The sequence below is a fragment of the Pan troglodytes genome, chromosome X (assembly GCF_028858775.2).
Source record: "Pan troglodytes isolate AG18354 chromosome X, NHGRI_mPanTro3-v2.0_pri, whole genome shotgun sequence".
Taxonomy (NCBI): Eukaryota; Metazoa; Chordata; class Mammalia; order Primates; family Hominidae; genus Pan; species Pan troglodytes.
In genome coordinates this window covers 109,281,955-109,304,028 of record NC_072421.2, presented here as the reverse complement: position 1 = coordinate 109,304,028, position 22,074 = coordinate 109,281,955, and the positions used below count along the sequence as shown (strand labels likewise).

At 38.3% G+C, this 22,074-nt stretch overlaps 1 protein-coding gene across 1 annotated transcript in view; it reads left to right on the top strand.

Annotated features, from left to right (window-relative positions):
• The window catches only part of TRPC5 (transient receptor potential cation channel subfamily C member 5), a 303,905-nt gene that overhangs the window by 273,104 nt on the left and 8,727 nt on the right, over positions 1-22,074 (top strand). The gene's annotated exons all lie outside the window — the stretch shown is intronic.

Here is a 22,074-nt window from a genome sequence, read left to right as displayed (position 1 = left end):
ATAAAATACTGGCAAACCAAATCCAGCAGCACATCAAAAAGCTTATCCACCACGATCAAGTTGGCTTCACCCCTGGGATGAAAACCTGGTTCAACATATGCAAATCAATAAATGTAATCCATCACGTAATCAGAACCAACGACAAAAATCACATGATTACCTCAATAGATGCAGAAAAGGCCTTCAAGAAAATTCAACAGCCCTTCATGCTAAAAACTCTCAATAAACTAGGTATTGATGGAACATATCTCAAAATAATAAGAGCTATTTATGACAAACCCACAGCCAATATCATTCTGAAAGTGCAAAAACTGGAAGCATTCCTTTTGAAAACTGGCACAAGACAAGGATGCCCTCTTTCACCACTCGTATTCAACATAGTGTTGGAAGTTCTGGCCAGGGAAATCAGGCAAGAGAAAGAAATAAAGGATATTCAATTGGGAAATGAGGAAGTCAAATTGTGTATCTTTGCAGATGACATGATTGTATATTTAGAAAACCCCATTGTCTCAGCCCAAAATCTCCTTAAGCTGATAAGCAACTTCAGCAATGTCTCAGAATACAAAATCAATGTGCAAAAATCACAAGCATTCCTATACACCAATAACAGACAGAGAGCCAAATCATGAGTGAACTCCCATTCACAATTGCTACAAAAAGAATAAAATACCTAGGAATCCTACGTACAAGGGATGTGAAGGACCTCTTCAAGGAGAACTACAAACCACTGCTCAAGGAAATAAAAGAGGACACAAACAAATGGAAGAATATTCCATGCTCATAGATAGGAAGAATCAATATCATGAAAATGGCCATACTGCCCAAAGTAATTTATAGATTCAATGCCATCCCCATCAAGCTACCAATGACTTCCTTCACAGAATTGGAAAAAAACTACTTTAAAGTTCATATGGAAGCAAAAAAGAGCCAGCATTGCCAAGTCAATCCTAAGCCAAAAGAACAAAGCTGGAGGCATCACTCTACCTGACTTCAAACTATACTACAAGGCTACTGAAACCAAAACAGCATAGCACTGGTACCAAAACAGAGATATAGACCAATGGAACAGAACAGAGCCCTCAGAAATAACACCACACATCTACAACCATCTGATCTTTGACAAACCTGACAAAAACAAGTAATGGGGAAAGGATTCCCTATTTAATAAATGGTGCTGGGAAAACTGGCTAGCCATATGTAGAAAGCTGAAACTGGATCCCTTACTTACACCTTATACAAACATTAATTCAAGATGGATTAAAGACTTAAATGTTATACCTAAAACCATAAAAACCCTAGAAGAAAACCTAGGCAATACCATTCAGGACATAGGCATGGGCAAGGACTTCATGACTAAAACACCAAAAGCAATGCCAACAAAAGCCAAAATAGACAAATGGGATCTAATTAAACTAAAGAGCTTCTGCACAGCAAAAGAAACTATCATCACATTGAACAGGCAACCTACAGAATGGGAGAAATTTTTTGCAATCTATCCATCTGACAAAGGGCTAATATCCAGAATCTACAAAGAACTCAAGCAAATTTACAAGAAAAAAACAAAAAACCCCATCAAAAAGTGGGCAAAGGATATGAACAGATACTTCTCAAAAGAAGACATCTATGCAGCCAACAGACACATGAAAAAATGCTCACCATCACTGGTCATCAGATAAATGCAAATCAAAACCACAATGAGATACCATCTCACACCAGTTAGAATCATTAAAGAGTCAGAAAACCACAGATGCTGGAGAGGATGTGGAGAAATAGGAATGCTTTTACACTGTTGATTGGAGTGTAAATTAGTTCAACCAGTGTGGAAGACAGTGTGACAATTCCTCAAGGATCTAGAATGAGAAATACAATTTGATCCAGCAATCCCATTACTGGGTATATACCCAAAGGATTATAAATCATGCTACCATAAAGGCACATGCACAAGTATGTTTATTATGTTTATTATGGCACTATTCACAATAGCAAATGTCCATCAATAATAGACTGGATAAAGAAAATGTGGCACATATACACCATGGAATACTATGCAGCCATGGAAAAGGATGAGTTCATGTCCTTTGCAGGGACATGGATGAAGCTGGAAACCATCATTCTCAGCAAACTATCACAAAGACAGAAAACCAAACACCACATGTTCTCACTGATAGGTGGGAATTGAACAATGAGATCACTTGGACACAGGGTGTGGAACATCACACACTGGGGCTTGTCGAGGGGTGGAGGGCTGGGGGAGGGATAGCATTAGGAGTAACACCTGATGTAAATGATGAGTTGATGGGTGCAGAACACCAGCATGGCACATGTATACCTATGTATTGAACCTGCAGGTTGTGCACATGTACCCTAGAACTTAAAGTATAATAATAAAAAAATACATAAATAAAGGAATAAATAAATATATAGATATAACATGCAGGCTTGCTATGAATTTGTCACCATTATGAAATGAGGTGATATAGATAGTTCTTCTAATGTTGTCTTTTTCGCTTTGCCTTTACAGAATTCTCCCTCAGGAATGATATATTCCTTGAGCAATAGTTGAGAAATGTAGAGGAGGTCGTTAAAAGAAGATTATCATCACTCTTGTAATACCACTACAAATTATCCCAGTATCCCCCAAAGCAGCTCAAACACTGTGTATCTAAGCTTCACCCTTAATAAAAATATGTATAAGGTGTAGAGTGATTTTTAAAAAGCCAATGATGGATACATGGTACAGTAATTGAAGGTGTCATCTTAATATTTTAATGGCATGGAATTTTTTTTACTGCTTTGTGAAGCCTTTGGATTCCTTATCTAGAATTATACTTTTAAATATATAAAAATATAATTCGCTTTTGCATAAATTGACAAGCTGCTCCTAAAATTCATATACAAATATAAGGGACCCCAAAGAGCCAATACAATCTTGAAAAATCAATGAAGTTTGAGGATTTATACTTCCAAGTTTCAAAACTTACTACAAAGCTATAGTAATCAAAACAGTGTGGTAGTGGCATAAGAATTGACATAAAGACCAACAGAATAGAATTAAAGGTCCAGAAGAAATAAATTTTTTATGAGTTTCTGTCAAGGGTACCAAGACAATTCAATGGAGAAAGACTAGTCTTTTCTAACAAACGGTGCTGAGACAACTGGATTTCCACATGCAAAAGAGTAAAGTAAGGCTCCTTTTTCATACCATACACAAAAACTAACTCCATATTGAGCACAGACCTAAATGTAAGTGATAAAACTCTTAGAAGAAAACCTAGGAGTAAATCTTTGTGACCATGGGTTAGACAATGATTTCACAGATATGACACTGGAAGCACAAGTGATAAAAGAGATGATTCATAGTCGAGTTTCATTAAAGTTAAAAACTTTTTGCCTCAACATATACTATCAAGAAATCAGAAGACAGCCCACAGAATAAAAGAGAATATTTGCAAATCATAGATCTAATAAGTGACTGGTATCCAGAACACACAATGTTTACGACTCAATAATACAAAGACAACCTGATTTTTTAAGTGGGCAAAGGATATGAAATGACATTTCTCCAAATAAGATGTACAAATGGTCAATGAGCACATTGTAACATCCTCAACATCATTCGGCATTAAGAAAATGCAAATTAAAACCAGAAAGAGATACCACCAGTTCACACTAGGATGGCTATAATAAAAAACATGGACAGTAACAAATGTTGGTAAGGATGTGGAGAAATTGGAACCCTCGTATATTGCTGATGGGAAAGTAAAACTGTATAGCCACTTTGGGAAACAATAGGGATATCCCTCAGATAGTTAAAGTTATCATATGACCCAGCAATTTCATTCATAGGTATATACTCAAGAGAATTAAGAACATATACTTCCATAAAAACTCGTACACAAATACTCATAGGAGAATTATTCAAAATATTCACAATAGCAAAGAGTGGAAACAACCCGAATGACCATCAATTGATTAATGGATAAACAAGAAGTCTATACAAGGAAATATTATTCAGCCATGGAAAGGAATGAAGTACCGACACGTTACAAAATTGGTGAACCTTGAAATCATTATGCTAGGTATAAGAATACACACACAAGGGACCAATATTTTATGATTCCATTTATATGAAATGTTCAAAACAGATAAATCAGTAGAGATGAAAGTAGAATGATTAGTGGTTGACAGAGACAAGAAAGGGCAGCAAGAAGGGAGTGCTGGAAAGTAACTGCCAATAAGTTTATTTTTGGAGTGATGAGAATGTTTTAAATCTAGGTAGTGGTGATGGATGCTGAACTCTGAATATATAGCTGACCCTTGAACAATGCACAGGTTAGGGGTGCTGATCCTTCATGTAGTCAATAATCTGCTTATAACTTTTGGTTTCCCCAAAACTTAACTACTAATACACTAATAGCCTACTCTTGATGGGAAGCCTTACTAATAACAATTAACACATATTTTGTATGTTATACATATTATATACTGTATTTTTTTTTGAGATGGAATCTCACTCTGTCACCCAGGCTAGAGTGCAGTGGCATGATCTCAGCTCACTGCAACCTCCACCTCCCGTGTACAAGCGAGTCTCCTGCCTCAGCCTCCCTATTAGCTGGGATTACAGGCATGCACCACCACAAAAGCAAATTTAGTAGAGAGGGGGTTTCACCATGTTGGCCAGGCTGGTATCGAACTCCTGACCTCAAGTGATCCCCCCGCCTTGGCCTCCCAAAGTGCTGGGATTACAGGCATGAGCCACTATGCCTGGCCAATTTTTGGATTTTTAGTAGAGACAGAGTGTCACTATATTGGCTAGGCTACCCTCAAACTCCTGACCTCGTGATCCACCCTCCTCGGCCTTCCAAAGTGCTGGGATTACAAGCGGGACATATACTGTATTCTTATGATGAAGTAAGGTAGACAAAATGTTATTAAGAAAATCATAAGGAAGAAAAATATATTTATTATTCATTAAGTGGAAGTGAATCATCATGAAGGTCTTCATCCTTATTATCTTCACGTTGAGTAGGCTGAAGAGGAAGGGAAAGAGGAGTGGCTGATCTTGCTGTCTTGGGGTAGCAGAGACAGAAGAGGTGGAAGAGGTGAAATGGGAGGCAGAAGAGGCAGGTACACTCAGTGTGAGATTTTGCTTTTTCATTTCTGTAAAAATTTTTCTATATGGTACCAATCCTTCCACCATTTGCTTCAGTTTTCATGCCCATATCATAGAAGGGTCCCTGTCATAAAGAAGTCAAAAGTAGTCTTGAATAATCAGAACTCTTCTGCCAGATTGCCTAATGTTAATTTGTTTTCTGGCACTGCTTCTTCACATTCTTCCTCATTGTCTGTCACTGGTTCAGAAGCACTCATCTCCGTCAAGTGATCTTCAGTTAATTCCTCTGCTGTGGTATCTGTTAGCCCTTGAATATCTCCAAGACCCATATCTTGAAACCCTTCATTTGTTACCCCTTTTTTTTTTATCCACATCCACAATTTCATTCATGATTTCCCTGATTGGCTCTGTCATAAATCCTGTGAATTCATGCACAATATCTAGGCACAGTTTTCTCTAGCAGGAATTTACTGTTTTGGGCTTTGAAGGTTTCTACGGCTTTTTCTATAACAAAGGTGGCATCCTCAATGGTGTAATCCTTCCAGACTTTCAGTGTTCTTTTTATCGAGGTTTTCTTCCATAGCATTGACAGCACTTTCCATAGAGTACCATGTGAAAAGAGCCTTAAAAGTCCTTATGGCCCCCTGATCTAGAAGCTGGATTCAAGGTGTTGTATTTTGGGTCAAGTAGACCACTTTGATGTCTTTGGTGTTGAACTCACAGCATTCTGAGTGGCCAGGGCATTTTCCAATATCAAAAGATCTTTAAAAGGCAATCCCTTACTAGCAAGGTACTTCCTGACTTCAGGGACAAAGCATTGAGGGAAGCTATCCAGAAAAAGGGTTCTCATTGTCCAGGCCTTCTAGTACAAACAAAAGACTAGCAACTGGGCTTTATTTTTTAACTTCAGGGCTGAGGGGTTAAAAGGTTCCTAGATAAGGGCAGTCTTGATCATAAGCCCAACTGCATTTGCACAAAAGAATAGAGTTAGCCCATCTCTTCTTGCCTTTAATCCTGGGGCCCACTTCTCTTCCTTACTAATAACTGTCCTTTGTGGCATTTCCCCCCCAAGAACAGAACACTTTCATCTGCATTAAAAAACCTATTCAGGCAGATATCCTTTCTCTTCAAGAAGAGTCTGCAAACTCGTCAGCTGCCACTTCATCGGCAGAAGCTGCTTCTCCTGTTATCTTGACATTTTTAAAGCCAAACCTCTTTCTAAAATTATCAAACCATCTTTTGCTGGCATTAAATACTACAGCTTTAGATCCTTCACCTTCCTTTTGCTTTAAGTTGTCATATAATGAATTCACTTTTTCTTGAATCATATTAGAATCTATAGGTATGCCTTCCTTATAGCAATCCTGCACCCATATAAAAGGTGCATTTTCAAGACGAGATAATAAAGGTATTTTGCAAAAAGTGCAAAGTTTTTGCACATGCTGGAATAGCTGCAGTGACAGCTTCACAAATTTCCTTTTTTTTTTTATTTTTACAATGGTCCTTATGCTGAATTCATTTATCTTGAAATAGTGGGCAACCACAGCTGCAGACCTCAATCTACGATACATATCAAGAAATTTGACATTTTCTTGTAATGTCATGACATTTCTGTTTCTTGGGAGTACTTCCAGCATTGCTAGTGGCACTTCATATGGCCCCCCGGTGTTATCCAATGTTTGCAGTATTGCACTAAATACAATAAAAATATGCAAGAACCACAAGAGATCACTTTTTACTGCAATATGCAATTTATTGGAGTAATTGTTTATATGGAGATAATTGGCACACAGCGTTTTAAATGGACACTCACAACACCTGAGCTCACCACAATGGCAACAGGAGGTGGCTACAAAATTATTATAGTAGTATAGTATGTATTACAGTTAATTTCATGCAGTTGTGATTTAATACTTCATCTTTATGCTTGTTTACATTTCTCTCAACTGCAAATGGTGCCATGTATGCTCTATGTGTGCATACATTTTGATAAATTTTAACTTTTTATAATAGTTGTGTATAGTTTATGGTAGTAAATAATATAATAGACTAGCATCAACACATATTTTATGCATTCAGGATATATCCATTTTTTTCTTAATTTTTCAATATTTCTAGGCTCTGCGGTTCATCTATGAGTTATTTCAAATTGTTGAAAATATCCAAATAATTTTCCAATAAATTTATTTCTTAGAAATCCACATGAATGGGCTCACACACAGTTCACATATTGTTCAAGGGTCACCTGTATTAAAAACTCTTGAAATGTAAATTTTAAAGAATTTTATGATGTATATAATATATCTCAATAAAGCTGTTGCTAAAAAATAAACTCATAAAAGAAAACACAGTAGTAAATCTTCATGACCTAATGTTAGGCAACAGTTTCTTAGATTAATACAGCAAAAACATACGCAATGAAAGAGAAAATAGATGAATTGAGCCACATCAAAATAAAATATATAGAATTACAAAAGAAAGAAATGTTGAAATAAACAGTTATCCAAATATTTTTAAACACAAATTTGTGATATGGTAATATATGTGCTTCTTTATTAATTCATTAAATAACAAAATCTAGCAGTGGGTCTAATAAGTACCTAATTTTATCTGAAGGCTTCATTTTTATTTTGAACTTACGGCACACTTGACCCAAAACCATTTAGTCCCTCCTAGAAAAGATAGAGGTATATCCACTTTATCCACTAATAGCTGATTAGGATCTCTTATTCAGAAATACACATTGAGGATCTCAGAAATCAACGGAATCCTCTAATTCAGTAGTTCTTAGTCATTTGGGGATGTGCAGTTTCCTTTGAAAATATAATGAAAATCCAGAAAAATGCATAACTTTCAATATTTCACATACAAGTTTAGTAGATCCATTGACTCCATTAACTTTATTCATAGAATCAAGTTTAACAATCCCTGTTTCATTAAATGACATTATTGGACTCAATCTGCTAATCCTTTAATATGACAGCTAAGCACTACTACCTTGGAGAGCAAAATGAAAGCCTTCATGGAATACCTGAAAGGCTAAAGAGAAAATTCTAGGATTTACTGACAGACTGAAATGTTCACTCAAAAACCACTGTAAGCCAACATTGTAAGGGATAGCTCTCTTTTTAAAAATCTCATGTGCAAGTAAAGAAAGAGATTTTTATTTTTTTGAAGTGGCAATTTTTTAACAGCACAGCAGCCTAAGGCAACAAGGCCAGTTAGGGCTAAAAAGAGGCTGATAAAAAAATGTAAAGGAAAACATTGGTAACAAGATGCCCATAGGGGGCTTTGAAAACCTCCAACAGAGTTCTAGGGATCTAGAAGGCCATGGACATGTACAGGGCTGTATGCATGCCCAGAAACATTGGAGAAGGCCCTAATCTCTCCCTTCTGGCTAATCTTGAGCTCTACACAAGTAGTAAGGAAAGGCCAAGGCAGAGTTTTAAACTGAGGGAGTGTTGAAGCTGTGTCACAATACATGAGCACCTTAGCAAAGAATGGGAGAACTATTGATTCAAGGCATTTGATAAAATCACTGTGCAATCATTAACTGAGCACTAGACTGAGAATAGACTTCAATGGCTTTATAAGACAAAGAATACAGGCTTATAATAATTAGTCAAAGAAAGTCACTAAACAAACACCAACAAAAACAAAACCTGGTGGGAGGGGCTCAAATTTCCAGAGTAGCCACGTTATGTTTTTAAAATGTCTAGTTTTATAAAATACAAAACATGCAAAAAAGCAAGAAAGTATGGCCCATATATAGGAAAGAAATATACCAATAGAAACTGTACTTGAAGCCAAGAAGTTGGATTTACTAGACAAAGACTAAACCAGCTATTTTAAATGTGTTTTAAATATGACATATCCTATGTCAAAGAACTATAGGAAACCATGTCTAAAGAATGAAAGGAAACTATGAGAATTTTTCAACAAATAGAGAATATTAATAAAGTGATAGAGGTGATAAAAAAAGAATCAAATTGAAATTCTGGATTTGAAAAGCACAATAACAGAATGAAAAAGTCACTACAGAGGCTCAATAGCAGATTTGAACTGACACAAAGAATCAACAAACTGGAAGATGGATCAATTAAGACTTCTAGTCTGGGGAACAGAAAGAAAAATAGGTGAAGAAAATTGAACAGAACCTCAAAGACTTGTGGGACATCAGATGTACCAACATATACATAATGGATGTCCCAGGAGGAAAGGATAAATGGGAAGAAAGAATATTTGAAGAAATAATGGACAAAATCTTACCAAATTTGATGAAAAAAATTAATCTATACATCTAAGAGTTCAAATAACCCCTAGCAGGATAAATACAAAGATATTTACATCATAGTCAAACTGACAAAATGAAAGACAAATAAAGAACCTTGAAAGCAGCAAGAGAAAAATTATTATGTCATGTACAGGGGATCTTCAATATGACAACAACTAATTTTTTTTTAATCAGAAACCATGGGCACTAGAAGTCATTGTGATGACATATACAAAATATTTAAAGCAAAAACTACCAAACAAATAAAACTATTTATAAATAACCAAATGGGATTTATCTGTGGAATGCAAAGTAACCAATCATATTAACAGTTAAAACAAGAAAAAGCCCATGATCACATCAATTGATGTAGAAAAAGCATCTGACAAACTTCAACATACATTGATGATTTTTTTTTTAAAAAAAGGTCTCAACAAACTAGGAATAGAATGTAACTTCCACAACCTGATATAAAGAATCCACAAAAACCTACAGCTAACATTAAACTTAGCGGTGAAAGATTGAAGGTTTTTTGTCTGAAATCAGTAATAAAGATAGTATATCTACTCTCACTACTTCTAGTCTATCTTATGCTGACAATTCTAGACAGTGAAATAAGAAAAAAAATCATTAAGGATATACAGATTGGAAAGGAAGAAGGAAAACTCTCTTTATTTAGAAACAATATGATCTTATATGAAGAGACCCCTATGGAATCTACAACAAAACTTCCTAGAACTAAAAATTAGTTTAACAAGGCCACAGAATGCAAGGTCAACACACAAATCTCAATATATACTAGCAATAAATCATTGGTAACTGAAATTTTAAAATATAGTTCTGGCTATTATCTGAATGTTTTGTGTCCCCCTCCCCCAAGTTCATATGTTGAAAACCTAATCACCAATGTGATGGTGTTAGATGGGGCCTTTGGGAGATGGTAAGATTATAAGGGCACAGTCTTCTTGAATGGAATTGTGCTCTTATAAAAGAGGCCCCAGAGGACACTGCCTTTCCCCCTTTTGCTTCACCATATGAGGTTACAGCAAGAAGGCCCTCACCAGATGACAGCAAATCTGCTGGGACCTTGATCTTGAACTTCCCAGGCTCCAGAATTGTGAGAAATAAATTTCTGTTGTTTACAAGCCACTCAGTTAATGGTATTTTGTTATAGCAGCCCAAATAAACTAAGTCTCATTGACAATCACTGCAAAGAAAATGAAATACTTAGTTATAAGCTTAAGAAAACATGTAGAAGAGCTGTACACTGAAAACTATAAAACACAATGGAAAAAATGATATACTGTATTTGTGGACTAGAAGACTTAACAGAATAAATATATTAACAATCTTGACAAAGAAAATTAAAGTGGAAGGAATGGAATTGTGCTACCTAATTTCAACAGTTACTATATAGCTACAGCCATCAAGACAGTGTGGTATGATGCAGAGATGGACATATAGATTAATGTAACAGAACAGAGAATTCAGACATAGACTCACACAAATATCCCCTACTGATTTTTTCTTTTGCATTTAAAAAAATAAGTCTTACTAAGATATAATTCACATACAATAAAATTTACCCTTTTAAGTTGTATAATTCAGTGGTTTTTAGTATATTTGAATATATGTGCAGCCTTTACTACTGTCTAATGCCAGAGCATTTCTCATTTAAAAATGAAGCCCCATATCCCCTATTCCCTTCTCCTGCTAGCCCCTAACAGCCACTAATCTACTTTCTGTTTCTATGGATTTGTCTATTCTGACCATTTCATAGAAATTGAATCATAGAATACAGCCTCTTGTGACTGACTGGCTACTTTCACTTAGAATAACATTTTCAAGGTTCATCCATGTTGTAGCCTGTATCAGTGCTTCATTCCTCTTTAATGCCAGATTATATTTCATTGTATGAATGTGCCACATTTTGTTCATCCATTTATTGGTTGATAGACATTTGGGTTATTTTCATTCTTCAGTCATTATAAAAATGCTGCTGTGAACATTTGTATACAAGTTTTTGAGTGGAGATACGTTTTCATTTCTCTTGGGTATATACCTAGGAGTGGATTTGCTGGGTCATGTGGTAGCTCTATGTTTAACAATTTGAGTAGCAACCATACTGCTTTCCAAAGTGGCTATACCATTTTACACACACATGAGCAGTGTATGAGGGGACCAATTAATGTATATCCTCACAAACAGTTGTTATCATCTGTCTTTTCTTATAATAGTCATCCTATTGGGTATGAGGTGGTATCTCATTGTGGTTTTGATTTGAATTTTCCTAATGATTAATGATGTTGAGAATATTTTCAGGAGCTTGTTGTCCATTTATGTATCTTCTTCGAAGAAATGTCTATTCAAACGATTTTCCCATTTTTACATTGGTTTGTCTTTTCATTGCTGAGCTGTAATTTTTTTTTTTATAAATTACCCAGTCTCAGATATTTATTCATAGCAATGCGAGAACAGCCTAATACAGCAAGTGTCACTCAGATCTACTTTCTGTACAAGAGTTCTGGGAGAGGCTCCTTCGGGACGCTGATGGGACTCTCTTCCTGGGGATGACTTGTAAAAGGAGGGTTGGTAGGATGAACTACAGCCCCCCTGCAGCTGCAGCTGGTCTTGCGGCTATAGCTGATACTCATTCCCCTGCTCCTCTGCTGTGCATTCTAGATTCTGCTTACCATTGATGACTCCCTGTGAAGGTTTAGGTGACTTTCCTAGTGGTGTGACTCAGTCTCTCCAAACGGAGGCATTCTAGTTCCTGTTTGCCATACCTTCTCAGGCTGTAGCTGCTGAACTTGTCCATTTGCCATTGAAATTGTGCAAGGTGGTACTAACAGATGTCCAAGTTGATGATCTGGGTATCAAACATATGCCTCCTGCCTCCATTGTGTAACAATAGCTGGACTGCCTCTTGATGATAAGAGTCAATCACGCCAACCAGGATCCTTTCCTTGCCTGCTGGTCCTTGGCATGAAGGGCCCAAAGTGCCTGGATGATGATGTAGCTTAAAGTTCAGTGAAGACTCTTGCTGTATTCCCTGGTGGAAATGTTTCCCCTTTGGGAACCAAGACCTTTGACCCTGTGGGCTACATTTGTGAGGATGAAAACACAAATTCTTTAAGTGGGTCACTGGGAATGATAGCAAGTGGGGACACTGCTGCTCCCACACCATGGATTCCTCTCCCAGGTATTCTCTTGGGGATACAGCATTATATAATGGTGATTGACTTCAGGCATTACTGCATCCTGGAGAGTAGTGCTTTTTTAAAATTTTTTAAAATTTTAAGTTCTGGTATACATGCACAGAATGTGCAGGTTTGTTACATAGGTAAACATGTGCCATGGTGGTTTGCTGCACCCATCAACCCGTCATCTAGGTTTTAAGCCCCACATGCATTAGGTATTTGTCCTAATGCTCTCCCTCCCCTTGCCCCCCACCCCGACAGGCCCTGGTATGTGATGTTCCCCTCTCTGTGTCCATGTGTTCTCACTGTTCAACTCCCACTTATGAGTGAGAACATGTGATATTTGGTTTTCTGTTCCTGTGTTAGTTTGCTGAGAATGATGGCTTCCAGTTTCATCCATGTCCCTGCAAAGGACATGATCTCATTCTTTTATATGGCTGCATAGTATTCCATGGTGTATATGTGCCACATTTTCTTTATCCAGTCCATCATTGATGGGCATTTGTGTTGGTTCCAAGTCTTTGCTATTGTAAATACTGCTTCAGTAAACATACATGTGCATGTGTCTTTAGAGTAGAATGATTTATAATCCTTTGGGTATGTACCCAGTAATGGGATTGCTGGGTCAAATGGTATTTCTGGTTCTAGATCCTTGAGAAATCACCACACTGTCTTCCACAGGGTTGAACTAATTTACACTCCCACCAACAGTGTAAAAGCATTCCAAGGACAGTGCTTTATCCTCACAGGGTATCACTTCCAAGCTGGCACTTTAGCCAAGCTTTCAATAGGCTGTTCCATTGCTTATGAGACCAGTAGCTTGGGTGGTGTGCCATATGATGGGTTCAGTGGATTCCATGGTCATGTGACTACTGCTGTGTGTCCTTTGCTGTAAAGTAGGTCCCTTAGTCTGCTGCAGTGATATGTGGAATGCCACATTGATGGATTAAATATAGCATAAGCCCTTGGATGGTCATGTTGGATGAGACTCTGCAGGCAGGAAAGGCAAACCCATACACAGAATACCTGCCTATTCCTGTGGAAATTAATGGCTGCCCCTTTCATTATGGAAAGAGTTCAATACGGTCAACTTGCCACCAAGTGGCTGGTTGGTATCTTCAAGGGATATTGTTGTACTGAGTTTCAGCAATGGTTTCTGTTGGTGTCAGGGTGATTATCTGGCTGTGACAGCAGCTTGGGCCCATGGATAGCCTCCTTCTTTGCTTCCATGTCTCCTCTGCTTATGAATCCATTGTGCCAGGACTAGGGTGGCTGATGAAAAAGCTGGCTGACATCAACGGGCTGAGTCATTCCATTTAGTTATTAAATACCTCTTCAATGGTAGATGCTCTTGGGACCTGTGGAGGAAAAGGATGGAAGCAAAATTGGCAGAAAGAGAAAGTGGGCTGCAGTGTAGTCACAACCAGTCCTCAGCCAACCCTGTGGGGAGTTCTAAAGGTGGGATGACGCTTCAGAGATGTTCCCTGAGGAGGTGAGGGGGTCAGGTCTTTTTTTTTTTTTTTGAGATAGAGTCTTGCTCTGTGGCCCAGGTTGGAGTGCAGTGGTGCAATCTTGGCTCACTGCAACCTCTGCCTCCTGCATTCAAGCAATTCTGCGCCTCAGCCTCCCAAGCAGCTGGGATTACAGGTGCGAGCCACCATACCCAGCTAAGTTTTCATATTTTTAGTAGAGATGGGGTTTCACCATGTTGGCAAAGCTGGTCTTGAACTCTTGGCCTCAACTGATCCCCAGCTTTGGCCTCCCAAAGTGCTGGGATTCCAGGCATGAGCCACCATGGATCAGGTCTTAACAGTCCCACATTGACTAGTCATTTGTTGCAGGCTGTCCCTAGAAGGTGGCAGGACCTTGAATAAGGCAGGTTTCTTTAGCAAGACAGTCACTGAAGAAGGCTGTCAGCATAAAAGCTTCCCAAAAGCTAGCGGAATAAATCCTTTAGTCAGTTTTTTTCCCTATTTATTTATTTATGATACTTATGGTTCTAGGGTACATGTGCACAATGTACAGGTGTGATACATAGGTATACATGTGTCATGTTGGTTTGCTGCGCTCATCAACTCATCATTTACATTAGGTATTTCTCCTAATGCTATCCCTCCCCCAGTCCCCCACCCTCCGACAGGCCCTGATGTGTGATGTTCCCTGCCCGGTGTCCAAGTGATCTCATTGTTCAATTCCCACCTATGAGTGAGAACATGCAGTGTGTGGTTTTCTGTCCTTGTGATAGTTTGCTGAGAATGATGGTTTCCAGCTTCATCCATGTCCCTGCAAAGGACATAAACTCATCCTTTTTTATGGCTGCATAGTATTCCATGGTGTATATGTGCCACATTTTCTTAATCCAGTCTATCATTGATGGACATTTGGGTTGGTTCCAAGTCTTTGCTATTGTGAATAGTGCCACAATAAACATACCTGTGCATGTGTCTTTATAGCAGCATGATTTATAATCCTTTGGGTATATACCCAGTAGTGGGATTGCTGAATCAAATTGTATTCCTCATTCTAGATCCTTGAGGAATTGCCACACTGTCTTCCACAATTGTTGAACCAATTTACACTCCCACCAACAGTGTAAAAGTGTTCCTATTTCTCCACATCCTCTCCAGCATCTACTGTTTCCTGACTTTTTAATGATTGCCATTCTAACTGGCGTGAGATGGTATCTTATTGTGGTTTTGATTTGCATTTCTCTGATGACCAGTGATGGTGAGCATTTTCTCATGTGTCTGTTGGCTGCATAGATGTCTTGTTTTAAGAAGTCTGTTTATATCTTTTGCCCATTTTTGATGGGGTTGCTTTTTTCTTGTAAATTTGCTTGAGTTCTTTGTAGATTCTGGATATTAGCCCTTTGTTAGATGGGCAGATTGCACAAATTTTCTCCCATTCTGTAGGATGCCTGTTCTCTCTGATGGTAGTTTCCTTTGCTGTGCAGAATCTCTTTAGTTTAATTAGATCCCATTTGTCTATTTTGGCTTTTGTTGGCATTGCTTTTGGTGTTTTAGTCATGAAGTCCTTGCCCATGCCTATGTCCTGAATGGTATTGCCTAGGTTTTCTTCTAGGATTTTTGTGGCTTTAGGTCTAACATTTAAGTCTTTAATCCATCTTGAATTAATGTTTGTATAAGGTGTAAGTAAGGGATCCAGTTTCAGCTTTCTACATATGGCTAGCCAGTTTTCCCAGCACCATTTATTAAATAGGGAATCCTTTCCCCATTGCTTGTTTTTGTCAGGTTTGTCAAAGATCAGATGGTTGTAGATGTGTGGTGTTATTTCTGAGGCCTCTGTTCTGTTCCATTGGTCTATATCTCTGTTTTGGTACCAGTACCATGCTGTTTTGGTTACAGTGGCCTTGTAGTATAGTTTGAAGTCAGGTAGCATGATGCCTCCAGCTTTGTTCTTTTTGCTTAGGATTGTTTTGGCAATGTGGGCTCTTTTTTAGTTCCATGTGAACTTTAAACTAGTTTTTTCCAATTCTGTGAAGAAAGTCATTGGTTGCTTGATGGGGATGGCATTGAATCTATAAATTACTTTGGGCAGTATGGCCATTTTCACGATAATGATTCTTCCTATCTATGAGCATGGAATATTCTTCCATTTGTTTGTGCCCTATTTTATTTCATTGAGCAGTGGTTTGTAGTTCTCCTTGAAGAGGTCCTTCACATCCCTTGTAAGTTGGATTCCTAGGTATTTTATTCTCTTTGCAGCAATTGTGAATGGGAGTTCACTCATGATTTGGCTCGCTGTTTGTCTGTTATTGGTGTATAAGAATGCTTGTGATTTTTGCACATTGATTTTGTATCCTGAGACTTTGCTGAAGTTGCTTATCAGCTTAAGGAGATTTTTGGCTGAGGTGACAGGGTTTTCTAAATATACAGTCATGTCATCTGCAAACAGGGACAATTTGACTTCCTCATTTCCTAATTGAATATCCTTTATTTCTTTCTCTTGCCTGATTTCCCCGGCCAGAACTTCCAACACTATGTTGAATAGGAGTGGTGAGAGAGGGCATCCTTGACTTGTGCACGTTTTCAAAGGGAATGCTTCCAGTTTTTGCCCATTCAGTATGATATTGGCTGTGGGTTTGTCGTAAATAGCTCTTATTATTTTGAGATACATTCCATCAATACCTAGTTTATTGAGAGTTTTTAGCATGAAAGGGTGTTGAATTTTGTTGAAGGCCTTTTCTGCATCTATTGAGATAATCATGTGGTTTTTGTAGTTGGTTCTGTTTATGTGATGCATTGTGTTTATTGATTTGTGTATGTTGAACCAGCCTTGCATCCCAGGGATAAAGCCAACTTGATCATGGTGGATAAGCTTTTTGATGTGCTGCTGGATTCGGTTTGCCAGTATTTCATTGAGGATTTTCATATTGATGTTCATCAGGGATATTGGTCTGAAATTCTCTTTTTTTGTTGTATCTCTGCCCGGCTTTGGTATCAATATGATGTTGGCCTCATAAAATGAGTTAGGGAGGATTCCGTCTTTATCTATTGATTGGATTAATTTCAGAAGGAATGGTACCAGCTCCTCTTTGTACCTCTGGTAGAATTCGGCTGTAAATCCATCTGGTACTGGACTTTTTTTGATTGGTAGGCTATTAATTATGGCCTCAAATTCAGAGCCTGTTATTGGCCTATTCAGAGATTCAACTTCTTCCTGGTTTAGTCTTGGGAGGGTGTATGTGTTGAGGAATTTATCCATTTCTTCCAGATTTTCTAGGTTATTTGTGTAGAGGTGTTTAAAGTATTCCCTGATGGTAGTTTGAATTTCTGTGGGATCAGTGGTGATATCCCCTTTATCGTTTTTTATTGCATCGATTTGATTCTTCTCTCTTTTCTTCTTTATTAGTCTTGCTAGTGGTCTATCAATTTTGTTGATCTTTTCAAAAAACCAGCTTCTGGATTCATTGGGTTTTTGAAGGGTTTTTTTTTTTTGTCTCTATCTCTTTCAGTTGTGCTCTGATCTTAGTTATTTCTTGCCTTCTGCTAGCTTTTGAATTTGTTTGCTCTTGCTTCTCTAGTTCTTTTAATTGTGATGTTAGGGTGTCCATTTTAGATCTTTCCTGCTTTCTCTTGTGGGCATTTAGCGCTATAAATTTCCCTCTACACACTGCTTTAAATGTGTCCCAGAGATTCTGGTAGGTTGTGTCTTTGTTCTCATTGATTTCAAAGAACATCTTTATTTCTGCCTTCATTTTGTTATTTACCCAGTAGTCATTCAGGAGCAAGTTGTTCAGTTTCCATGTAGTTGTGCAGTTTTGAGTGATTTTCTTAACCCTGAGTTCTAATTTGATTGCACTGTGGTCTGAGAGACAGTTTGTTGTGATTTCTGTTCTTTTACATTTGCTGAGGAGTGCTTTACTTCCAATTATGTGGTCAATTTTAGAATAAGTGTGATGTGGTGCTGAGAAGAATGCATATTCTGTTGATTTGGGGTGGAAAGTTCTGTAGATGTCTATTAGGTCTCCTTGTTTCAGAGCTGAGTTCAGGTCCTGGAACTTTCTGTCTCGTTGATCTAATATTGACAGTGGGGTGTAAAGTCTCCCATTATTATTGTGTGGGAGTCTAAGCCTCTTTGTAGGTCTCTAAGGACTTGCTTTATGAATCTGGGTGCTCCTGTATTGGGCGCATATATATTTAGGATAGCTAGCTCTTCTTGTTGAATTGATCCCTTTACCATTATGTAATGGCCTTCTTTGTCTCTTTAGATCTTTGTTGGGTTAAAGTCTCTTTTATCAGAGACTAGGATTGCAACCCCTGCTTTTTTTTTGCTTTCCATTTGCTTGGTAGATGTTCCTCCATCCCTTTATTTTGAGCCTATGTGCATCTCTGCATGTGAGATGGGTCTCCTGAATACAGCACACTCATGGGTCTTGACTCTTTATCCAATTTGCCAGTCTGTGTCTTCTAATTGGGGCATTTAGCCCATTTACATTTAAGGTTAATATTTTATGTGTGAATTTGATCCTGTCATTATGATGTTCACTGGTTATTTTGCCCATTAATTGATGCAGTTTCTTCATAGCATCGATGGTCTTTACAATTTGGCATATTGTTGCAGTGGCTGGTACTGGTTGTTTCTATCCATGTTTAGTGCTTCCTTCAGTAGCTCTTGTAAGGCAGGCCTGGTGGTGACAAAATCTCTCAGCATTTGCTTGTCTGTAAAGGATTTTATTTCTGCTTCACTTATGAAGCTTAGTTTGGGTGGATATGAAATTCTGGGTTGAAAATTCTTTTCTTTCAGAATGTTGAATATTGGCCCCCACTTTCTTCTGGCTCGTAGGGTTTCTGCCGAGAGGTCCGCTGTTAGTCTGATGGGCTTCCCTTTGTGGGTAACTCGACCTTCCTCTGTGGCTGCCCTTAACACTTTTTCCTTCATTTTGACTTTGGTGAATCTGAAAATTGTGTGTCTTGGGGTTGCTCTTCTCAAGGAGTATCTTTGTGATGTTCTCTGTATTTCCTGAATTTGAATGTTGGCCTGCCTTGCTAAGTTGGGGAAGTTCTCCTGGATAATATCCTGAAGAGTGTTTTCCAACTTGGTTCCATTCTCCCCATCACTTTCAGGTACACCAATCAAACATAGATTTGGTCTTTTCCCATAGTCCCATATTTCTTGGAGGCTTCGTTCATTTCTTTTTACTCTTTTTTCTCTAACCTTGTCTTCTCACTTTATTTCCTTACTTTGATCTTCAATCACTGATACCCTTTCTTCCACTTGATCAAATTGGCTATTGAAGCTTGTGCATGTGTCACGAAGTTCTTGTGTCATGGTTTTCAGCTCCATCAGGTCATTTAAGGTCTTCTCTACACTGTTTATTCTAGTTAGCCATTCGTCTAATCTTTTTTCAAGGTTTTTAGCTTCCTTATGATGGGTTCGAACATCCTCCTTTAGCTCAGAGTAGTTTGTTATTACCGACCTTCTGAAGCCTACTTCTGTGAACTCGTGAAATTCATTCTCCATCTAGCTTTCTTCCATTGTTGGTGAGGAGATGCGATTCTTTGGAGGAGAAGAGGCGCTCTTATTTTTAGAATCTTCAGCTTTTCTGCTCTGGTTTCTCCCCATCTTTGTGGTTTTATCTACCTTTGGTCTTTGAAGTTGGTGACCTACAGATGGGGTTTTGGTATAGATGACCTTTTTGTTGATGTTGATGCTATTCCTATCTGTTTGTTAGTTTTCCTTCTAACAGTCAGGTCCCTCAGCTACAGGTCTGTTGGAGTTTGCTGTAGTTCCACTCCAGACCCTGTTTACCTGCGTGTCCCCAGTGGAGGCTGCAAAACAGCAAATACTGCAGAACAGCAAATATTACTGCCTAATCCTTCCTCTGGAAGCTTCATCCCAGAGGGACAGCCGCCTATATGAGGTGTCTCTCAGGCTACACGAGGGTCAGGGTCCCACTTGAGGAGGCAGTCTGTCCGTTCTGAGAGCTCAAACGCCATGCTGGGAGAACCACTGCTCTCTTCAGAGCTGTCAGACAGGGACGTTTAAGTCTGCAGAGTTGTCTGCTGCCTTTTGTTCAGTTATGCCCTGCCCACAGAGGTGGAGTCTAGAGGCAGTGGGCCTCATTGAGCTACAGTGGGCTCCCCCCAGTTCAAGCTTCCTGGCTGCTTTGTTTAGCTACTCAAGCCTCAATGGTGGACCCCCCTCCCCCAGCCAGGCTGCCGTCTTGCAGATCAATCTCAGACTGCTGCACTAGCAGCAAGCAAGTTTCCGTGGGCGTGGGACCCGCTGAGCCAGGCACAGGAGAGAACCTTCTTCTCTGCCAGTTGCTAAGACCATGGGAAAAGTGCAGTATTTGGGTGGGAGTGTCCTGTTTTTCCAAATAGTCTTTCATGGCTTCCCTTGGCTAGGAAAGGGAAATCCCCCAACCCCTTGTGCTTCCTGGGTGAGGTGACACCCTGCTCTGCTTCAGCTCGCCCTCTGTGGGCTGCACCCACTGTCCAACCAGTCCCAATGAGATGAACCAGTTACCTCAGTTGGAAATGCTGAAATCATCTGTCTTCTGTGTCGATCACGCTGGGAGCTGCAGACCAGAGCTATTCCTAGTTGGCCATCTTGTAATGCCCCCACTCCCCCATAATTATTCTTTATATATTGTGATACAAGTCCCTTATCAGATATATGATATTAAATTATTTTCTCACATTCTATGAGTTATCTTTTCATTTTCTTTATGCTGTCCTTTGATGTAAAAATGTTTCTAATTTTGATTAAGTCAAATTTACCTATTTTCTTTTGTCACTTGGTTTCTGGTGTCATATCTAAGAAATCGTTGTTTTATCCAAGGTCACAAAGATTTACTCCTATGCTTTCCTATTAGAGTTTTATAGTTTTTATCTGTTAAGTATAGGTCTATGATCCATTTTGAGTTTTGTACGTGGTATAAAGTAGGTGTTTAACTCTACTCTTTTGAATGTGGATGTCTAGTAGTCCAGCATGCCCCACTGATGTTCGGCAAAGGGGAAAAGCAGTTCAATGGAGAAATGAGAGTTGTCCAACAAATTGGGTCAGAGCAATTGTTCACTCATATTTTCAAAAAGAACCTCAACATAAACCTCCTCCCTTATAGAAAAATTAACTCAAAATGGATCATAGAACTAAAGGCATATCTTACAACTATAAAAGTTGTGGAGGAAAACATAGGAGAACATCTTCATGACCTTGGGCTAGCTGAAGAGTTCCTGGACATGACAGAAAAAGCACAATCTATAAAAAAATTGATAGTTTTATAAACATGATAATTTTGACTTTCTCAAAAGTAAAAGTTTGCTCCAGTAAAGACATCATTAAGAGAATGAAAAGACAAGATACAGACTGAAAGAAAATATTTGCAAGCCATATATCTAACAAAGGGATTGTATCTAGAATATATATGTATATTCTATATTATATTACATATATATAATAAAAATGGGCAAAGGATCTGAAAAACACTTCATCACAGAAGATATATAGATGGTAAATAAGCATGTGAAAAGATGCTCAACATCATTAGCCATTTGGGAAACGCAAATTATAACCATAATGAGATCCCACTACATACCTGTTAGAATGACTAAACTTTAAAAACCTGACAAGCACTAAAGAAGATATAGAGCAATTAGTGAAAATGGAAAACAGTATAGCCACTCTGGAAACAGTTTGGCATTTTATTATAAACACACCCTTAACACACAATCCAGCAATACCACTCTTAGATATGTAAGTTAGAAAAATTAAACGTATATTTAGACAAAAACCTGTACATGAATGGTCATAGCAGCTTTACTCATAATTGCTAAAAACTGGAAATAACCCAAATGTTCTTCAGTGGGTAAACAAAGAAACCATCGTGCATCCATATAATAGAAAACTACTCAGCAATGTGATTGAATGGGCTATTGATACATACGAAAACACAGATGAATCTCAAAGGTGTTATGCTGAGTAAAATGAGCCAATCTTAAAAGGTTACCTACTGTATGATT